Below are 8,192 nucleotides of genomic sequence, written 5' to 3'. Positions count from 1 at the left end.
ATGAGCTTTGAGGGTACTATGGTGTTGAACGCAAAGCTGTAGTCAATGAATAGCATTCTCGCATAAGTTTTCCTTTTGTCCAGGTGGGAAAGGGCAGTGTGGAGTGCAATCGAGATTGCATCATCTGTGGATCTGTTTGGGCGGTATGCAAATTAGGGTGGGTCTAGGGTTTCGGGGATAATGGTGTTGATGTGAGCCATTACCAACCTTTCAAAGCACTTCATGGCTACGGACGTGAGTGCTACGTGTCTGTAGTCATTTAGGCAGGTTGCCTTTGTGTTCCTGGGCACAGGGACTATGGTGGTCTGCTTGAAACATGTTGGTATTACAGACTCAATCAGGGACATGTTGAAAATGTCAGTGAAGACACCTGCCAATTGGTCAGGACATGCCCGGAGCACACGTCCTGGTAATCCGTTAGGCCCTGCAGCCTTGTGTATGTTGACCTGTTTAAAGGTCTTACTCACGTCGGCTATGGAGAACGTGATCACACAGTCGTCCGGAACAGCTGATGCTCTCATGCATACCTCAGTGTTGCTTGCCTCGAAGCGAGCATAGAAGTGATTTAGCTCATCTGGTAGGCTCGTGTCACTTGGCAGTATGATTCAATCTTAGCCCTGTATTGACGCTTTGCCTGTTTGATGGTTCGTCGCAGAGCATAGCAGGATTTCTTGTAAGCTTCCGGGTTAGAGTCCCGCACCTTGAAAGCGACAGCTCTACCCTTTAGCTCAGTGCGAATGTTGCCTGTAATCCATTGCTTCTGGTTGGGGTACGTACGTACAGTCACTGTGGGGACGATGTCCTCGATGCAATTATTGATAAAGCCAGTGACTGATGTGGTGTACTCCTCAATGCCATCGGAAGAATCCCGGAACATGTTCCATGTTCTGCTTCATCTGACCACTTTTTTATAGACCGAGTCACTGGTGCTTCCAGCTTTAATTTTTGTTTGTATGCAGGAATCAGGAGGATAGAGTTGTGGTCGGATTTACCAAATGGAGGGCGAGGGAGAGCTTTGTACGCGTCTCTGTATGTGGAGTACAGGGGATCTAGAATTTTAACATGTGCAACGAGACACGTAGAATTATACTCAAGACACATTATCTACACACATATTTTAGATGCTTATTACTGACAGCCGTGACTCAATAATCAGCTGGGCCTATTGCCACATGCGCTACCCAAATGGGCATAGGCCTAATAGCTTGTGATTTTGTAGTAACTTGACAAGGAATGCCCACACGCGTTTCTATATTACTTTCATTTATTTTCAACCTAAGAAATAAAAGGTGTACAGCCATGCACAAATTGTACCAATACAGCAAAGCGATACAGCCCACTCAACATGTGAGAGTCACCTTGTACAGATCCGGGTGATGACCTCAAAGGGAAAAGGTCATATTGTACCGCATGTAACTACAATACATATTCAATGTAATTATTTATATAGTGTCCGCATTAAAACAGATTTGAAACGATCCAAAGCTATTTTTTTTAAATAAATAAATGGTCCTAGATTCCTCCATAGCTAAGTCATGCTTTCTGGTGAAGTATTTTGAATTATATAATTTAGTTCTGTATAGACAGGAGTAATTATACAATTTTGGCAAATGTTTTTCAATTTTCTTCTCTATTTGACCCACCACTATGCCATTTGTATCATGTTCTATTGGTATTCATATCAACTTTATTCCGTTGTCCAGAAGCCAAAGGAAAAATCCTACTCAAATGAGCAACCCATCCTAGTCATATCAGCAACCCATCGTAGTCACATTAGCGACCCATCCTAGTCATATCAGTAACCCATCCTAGTCATATCAGAAACCTATCCTAGTCATATTAACAACCTATCCTAGTAATATTAACAACCCATGCTAGTCAAAACAGCAAACTATCCTAGTCATATTAGCAACCCATCCAAGTCATATCAACAACCCATCCTAGTCATATTAGCAACCCATCCTAGTCATATCAGCAACCCATGCTAGTCATATTGTCAGGGTCGTGTGTATAGGTGGCAGGGAAGTCAGGCGCAGGAGAGTTAGACGGAGTGTAAATGGAGACTTTTAATAAATGTCCACTTAACATGCTYCAAACACGAAAATATACATACATAAAATAAACATGGGTACGAGGACCCGTCGCGCACCTATACACCCAGAAACAACACTTGACATAAAACAATCTCTGACAAACACATGAGGGGAAACAGAGGGTTAAATACAGCAATAGGTAATGAATGGGATTGACAACAGGTGTGTGGGAAGACAAGACAAAACCAATGGAAAATGAAAAATGGATCGATGATGGCTAGAAGGCCGGTGACGTCGACCGCCGAACACCGCCCGAACAAGGAGAGGCAACGACTTCGGCAGAAGTCGTGACATTACCCCCCCTGACGCGCGGCTCCAGCAGCGCGTCGACACCGGCCTCGGGGACGACCCGGAGGGCGAGGTGCAGGGGCATCCGGATGGAGGCGGTGGAATTATTTAACATGGAAGGATCTAAAACGTCCTCCACCGGAACCCAGCATCTCTCCTCCGGCCCGTACCCTCCCAGTCCACGAGGTACTGAAGGCCCCTCGCCCGACGTCTCGAATCCAAAATGGATCAAACAGAGTACGCCGGGACCCCCTCGATGTCTAGAGGCGGAGGAACTTCACGCACTTCAGCCTCCTGGAGCGGGCCAGCCACCACCGGCCTGAGGAGAGACACATGGAACGAGGGGTTAATACGGTAATTAGTGGGCAGTTGTACCTATAACATACCTTGTTCACTCTCCTCAGGACTTTAAACGGCCCACAAACCGCGGACCCAGCTTCCGGAGAGCAGGCGGAGGGGCAGGTTTCGGGTCGAGAGCCAGACCCTGTCCCTGGTGCGAACACCGGGGCCTCACTGCGGCGACGGTCTGCGCCAATTTTCTGGCGCCTTATGGCACGCTGAAGGTGGACGTGCGCTGCCTCCCAGGTTTCCTCAGCGTGCCGAAACCAATTGTCCACCGCAGGAGCTTCGGTCTGACTCTGATGCCAAGGAGCCAGAACCGGCTGATCCCTAATACACATTGGAAAGGAGTAAGGTTAGTGGAGGAGTGACGTAGCGAGTTCTGGGCCATCTCTGCCAGGGCCGAACTTCGCCCATCCCCCGGCCGGTCCTGGCAATAGGACCGCAGAAACCTGCCCACATCCTGGTTAACTCTCTCCACCTGCCCATTACTCTCGGGTGAAAACCTGAGGTTAGACTAACCGAGATCCCCAGACGTTCCATGAACGCCTTCCAGACCCTTGACGTGAACTGGGGACCCCGATCAGACACTATATCCTCAGGCACCGCATAGTGCCGGAAAACATGTGTAAACAGGGACTCTGCAGTTTGTAAGGCCGTAGAGAGACCAGGCAAAGGGAGAGAGACAGGCATTCGAGAACCGATCCACAACGACCAGGATCGTGGTGTAACCCTGTGAAGGTGGAAGATCAGTCAAAAAATCCACTGACAGGTGCGACCACGGCCGTTGAGGAACGGGTAAAGGTAGAAGCTTACCTCTAGGCAGGTGTCTAGGAGCCTTGCACTGGGCGCACACCGAACAGGAGGAAACATAAATCCTCACGTCCTTAGCTAAAGTGGGCTACCAGTACCTCCCATCAAGACAGCGCATCGTCCGACCTATCCAGGATGACCAGAGGAGGGTGACGTGTGAGCCCAATAGATCAATCGGTCGCGGACAGCAGACGGAACGTACAGACGACCAGCTGGACACTCAGGAGGAGAGGGCTCTGCACGTGACGCCCCTCAATGTCCGCGTCCAGCTCCCACACTACTGGCGCCACCAAACACGACGCTGGAGTATGGGAGTGGGATCCATGGGCCGCTCCTCTGTGTCATACAGCCGAGACAATGCGTCTGCCTTGACGTTCTGGGGCCTGGTCTGTAAGTAAGCGTAAACACAAAACGAGTGAAAAACATGGCCCACTTGCCTGGCGAGGATTTAGTCTCTTCGCCTGTCGGATGTACTCCAGATTGCGGTGGTCAGTCCAGATGAGAAAAGGGTGATTAGCCCCTCAAGCCAATGCCTCCACACCTTCAAGGCTTTTACGACAGCTAACAGCTTCGGTCCCCCACATCATAGTTTCGCTCCGCCGGGCTGAGCTTCTTCGAAAAGAAAGCACAGGGGCGAAGCTTCAGTGGCACACCCGAACGCTGAGAGAGCACTGCTCCTATCCCAGCTTCGGATGCGTCCACCTCTACTATGAATGGCAAAGAGGGATCCGGATGAGCCAACACAGGCGCCGAGGTAAACAGAGCCTTCAGTTGACCAAAAGCCCTATTGCGCCTCGGCCGACCACTGCAAGCGCACCGGTCCCCCTTTAGCGTGAGGTAATGGGAGCTGCAACCTGACCAAAACCCGGATAAATCTCCGGTAGTAATTGGCAAACCCTAAAAAACGCTGCACCTCCTTTACCGTGGTTGGAGTCGGCAATTACGCACGGCTGTAATGCGGTCGCTCTCCATTTCCACTCCTGAAGTGGAAATCTGATGCCCTAGGAAGGAGATGGATTGTTGGAGAACAAGCATTTCTCAGCCTTGACATATAGATCATGCTCCAACAGGCGACCAAGCACCCTGCGCACCAGGGACACATGCTCGGCGCGTGTAGCAGAGTATATCAAAATATCATCGATATACACCACTACACCTGCCCGTGCATGTCCCTGAAGATCTCATCGACAAATGATTGGAAGACTGATGGAGCATTCATCAACCCATATGGCATGACCAGGTACTCATAATGACCTGAGGTGGTGCTAAATGCCGTCTTCCACTCATCACCCTTCCTATACGCACCAGATTGTACGCACTCCTGAGATCCAATTTTGTGAAGAAGCGTGCCCCGCGCATTGACTCCATAACACTATTGATCAAGGTAGCGGTTAACTATATTTTACCGTGATTTTATTGAGATCTCGATAATCAATGCACGGGCGTAAACCGCCATCCTTCTTCTTCACAAAAAAGAAACTCGAAGAGGCGGGTGAAATGGATGGCTGAATGAACCCCTGACGCAGGGATTCAGAGATATATGTATCCATAGCCACTGTCTCCGCTTGCGACAGGGGATACACGTGACTCCTGGGATATGCAGCGTCTACCAGGAGATCTATCGCACAATCCCCCTGTCGATGGGGTGGTAATTGAGTCGCCTTCTTTTTACAGAAGGCGAGTGCCAAATCGGCATATTCTGGGGGAATGCGCACGGTGGAGACCTGGTCTGGACTTTCCACTGTAGTAGCACCAACGGAAACCCCTACACACCTACCTGAGCACTCTCGCGACCACCCGTGAGAGCCCTCTGTGGCCAAGAAACAGTGGGGTTATGATCAGTTACCAGGGTAGGCCTAGCACCACAGAATACGCAGGGGAATCAATAAGGAAAAGACTAATCTTCTCCTTGTGACCCCCCTGCGTTATCATAGACAAAGGTGCGGTGACCTCCCTGAATAACCCTGACCCTATTGGTCGACTATCTAAGGCATGAATAGGGAAAGGCATATCCACAGAAACAATAGGAATCCTAAACTATGAGCTAAATTTGTATTAATGAAATTCCCAGCCGCGCCTGAATCTACTAGCGCCTTATACTGGGAATGCAGGGAAAAATCCGGAAAAGTGACAGAGACAAACATAAGTGCAGCAGAGGGCTCTGGATGAGTATGGTGCCTACTCACCTGGGGTGATGCCAGAGTGCCCTGCCTGCCTTCTCTATTCCCAGAGGAACCACCCGGCACCGATCAGCAGTGTGATCTCTGCGATCATAGATGGTGCTCGAGCGGACCCCTCCGATCTCCCTGCGCACCATCCTCCCAATTCCATAGGTTCGGGAGAGAGAGTGCGGGAGGATGGAACAACCAGACCCCGATCTAGACGTCCAGAGTAGCCAGCATGTTGTCCAGCCTGATGGACATGTCCACCAGCTGGTCGAAGTTGAGGGTGGTGTCTCTACAGGCCAGCTCCGCGACGGACGTCCTCGCGTAGACTACAACGGTAGTGGTCGATCAGGGCCCTGTCGCTCCATCCAGCGCCGGCAGCCAAAGTCCTAAACTCCAAAGCGAACTCCGGTGCACTCTCGTCCCCTGCTCAGATGATAGAGGAGCTCACCCGCTGCTCTGCCTTCGGATGGGTGGTCGAATACCTTCCGGAAATGGCGGATGACTCCTCAAAATGGTCCAACGCCGCATCCTCTCCACACACAGCGTTGGCCCTCCCAGGCTTTCCGGTGAGGGCATGAGACGAGGGGGACTTTTCTCACGGTCTGATGGTACTGGAGAGACCGTGGCTAGATACAAGTTCAGTTTTAGGAGAAAACCCTGGCAGCTGGCAGTATCTCCATTGTATCCCGTGGGTAGGGATAAATGGATCCTGTTATGTTCAGGAGGAGAAAAAGCGTTCAAAGGAATTCCAGGTGGTGGAGGTGCTGGAAAAGCTCCCGTCTCTCCAGCGGTCCATATTCTGGACAATGCGATCCATGGCAGCGCTCAGACTGTCAATCTCCTCCGCTTGTTCCATGAGCGTTCCTCTACCTCCATGAGCGAAGTGCCTCCTCCTGCTGACTTCATAGTTGGTCAGAGATTCTGTCAGGGTCGTGTGTATAGGTGGCAGGGAAGTCAGGCGCAGGAGAGTTAGACGGAGTGTAAATGGAGACTTTTAATAAATGTCCACTTTACATGCTCCAAACACGAAAATATACATACATAAAAATAAACATGGGTACGAGGACCCGTCGCGCACTATACACCCAGAAACAACACTTGACATAAAACAATCTCTGACAAACACATGTGGGGAAACAGAGGGTTAAATACACATAGGTAATGAATGGGATTGACAACAGGTGTGTGGGAAGACAAGACAAAACCAATGGAAAATGAAAAATGGTCGATGATGGCTAGAAGGCCGGTGACGTCGACCGCCGAACACCGCCCGAACAAGGAGAGGCAACGACTTCGGCAGAAGTCGTGACACATATCAACAACCCATCCTAGTCAAATTAGCAACGCATCCTAGTCATATCAACAACCCATCCTAGTCAATTTAACAACGCATCTAGTCAAATTAGCAACCATCCTAGTCATATTAGCAACCTATTCTAGTCATATCAACAACCCATCCTAGTCATATCAGCAACCGATCCTAGTCATATCAAACACCATCCTAGTCATATCACAACCCATCCTAGTCATATTAGCAACCCATTCTAGTCATATTAGCAATGTGCATCCTAGTCATATTAGCAACCCATTCTAGTCATATTAGCATGCATCCTAGTCATATTAGCACCCATTCTAGTCATAATTAGCAATGCATCCTAGTCATATTAGCAACCCATCTAGTCATATTAGCAATGCATCCTAGTCATATTAGCACCGCATCCTAGTCATTCAAACAACCATCTATCAAATTAGCAACGCAATCCTAGTCAATTAGCACCCATCCTAGTCATATCAGAACCCATTCTAGTCATATTAGCAACCCATCCTAGTCATATCAACACCCATCCTAGTCAAATTAGCAACGCATCCTAGTCAAATGTAGCAACCACCATCCAGTCATATTAGCAACCATTTAAGTCATTCAACAACCCTCCTAGTCATATCAGCAACGGCTCCTAGTTCATATCAACAACACCATCCTAGTATATCAACAACCCATCCTATTCAAATTAACAACGCATCCTAGTCAAATTTAGCACCCATCCTAGTCATATTAGCAACCTATTCTAGTCATATCAAACAACCCATCCGAGTCTATAATCAGAACGCTGTCTAGTCATATCAACAACGCACCTAGTCATATGCAACAAACCCATCTAGTCACTATTTAGCATACCATCTACGTCATATTAGCATGCATCCTAGTCATATTAGCACACCCATTCTAGCATATTAGCAATGCATCCTAGTCTATAAGCAACCCATTCTAGTCATATTAAGACAAGGTGCGCGCATCACCTAGGTCATAGAATTAGCCACCGCTTCTAAGTCCTTTTAGCAATGATCCTAGTATCATGATTCACCCATCTTAGTACCATCCAACGCGTCAAATTCCTAGTCAATTTAGCAACGCCATCCTAGTCAATTAGCGCAACCCATCCTAGTCTATCAGCAACCCATTCTAGTCATATTAGCAACCGCATCCTATCAT

This window comes from Salvelinus sp. IW2-2015, unplaced genomic scaffold (genome assembly GCF_002910315.2).
Source record: "Salvelinus sp. IW2-2015 unplaced genomic scaffold, ASM291031v2 Un_scaffold3958, whole genome shotgun sequence".
Classification (NCBI taxonomy): Eukaryota; Metazoa; Chordata; class Actinopteri; order Salmoniformes; family Salmonidae; genus Salvelinus; species Salvelinus sp. IW2-2015.
This window is presented reverse-complemented; position numbering follows the sequence as displayed.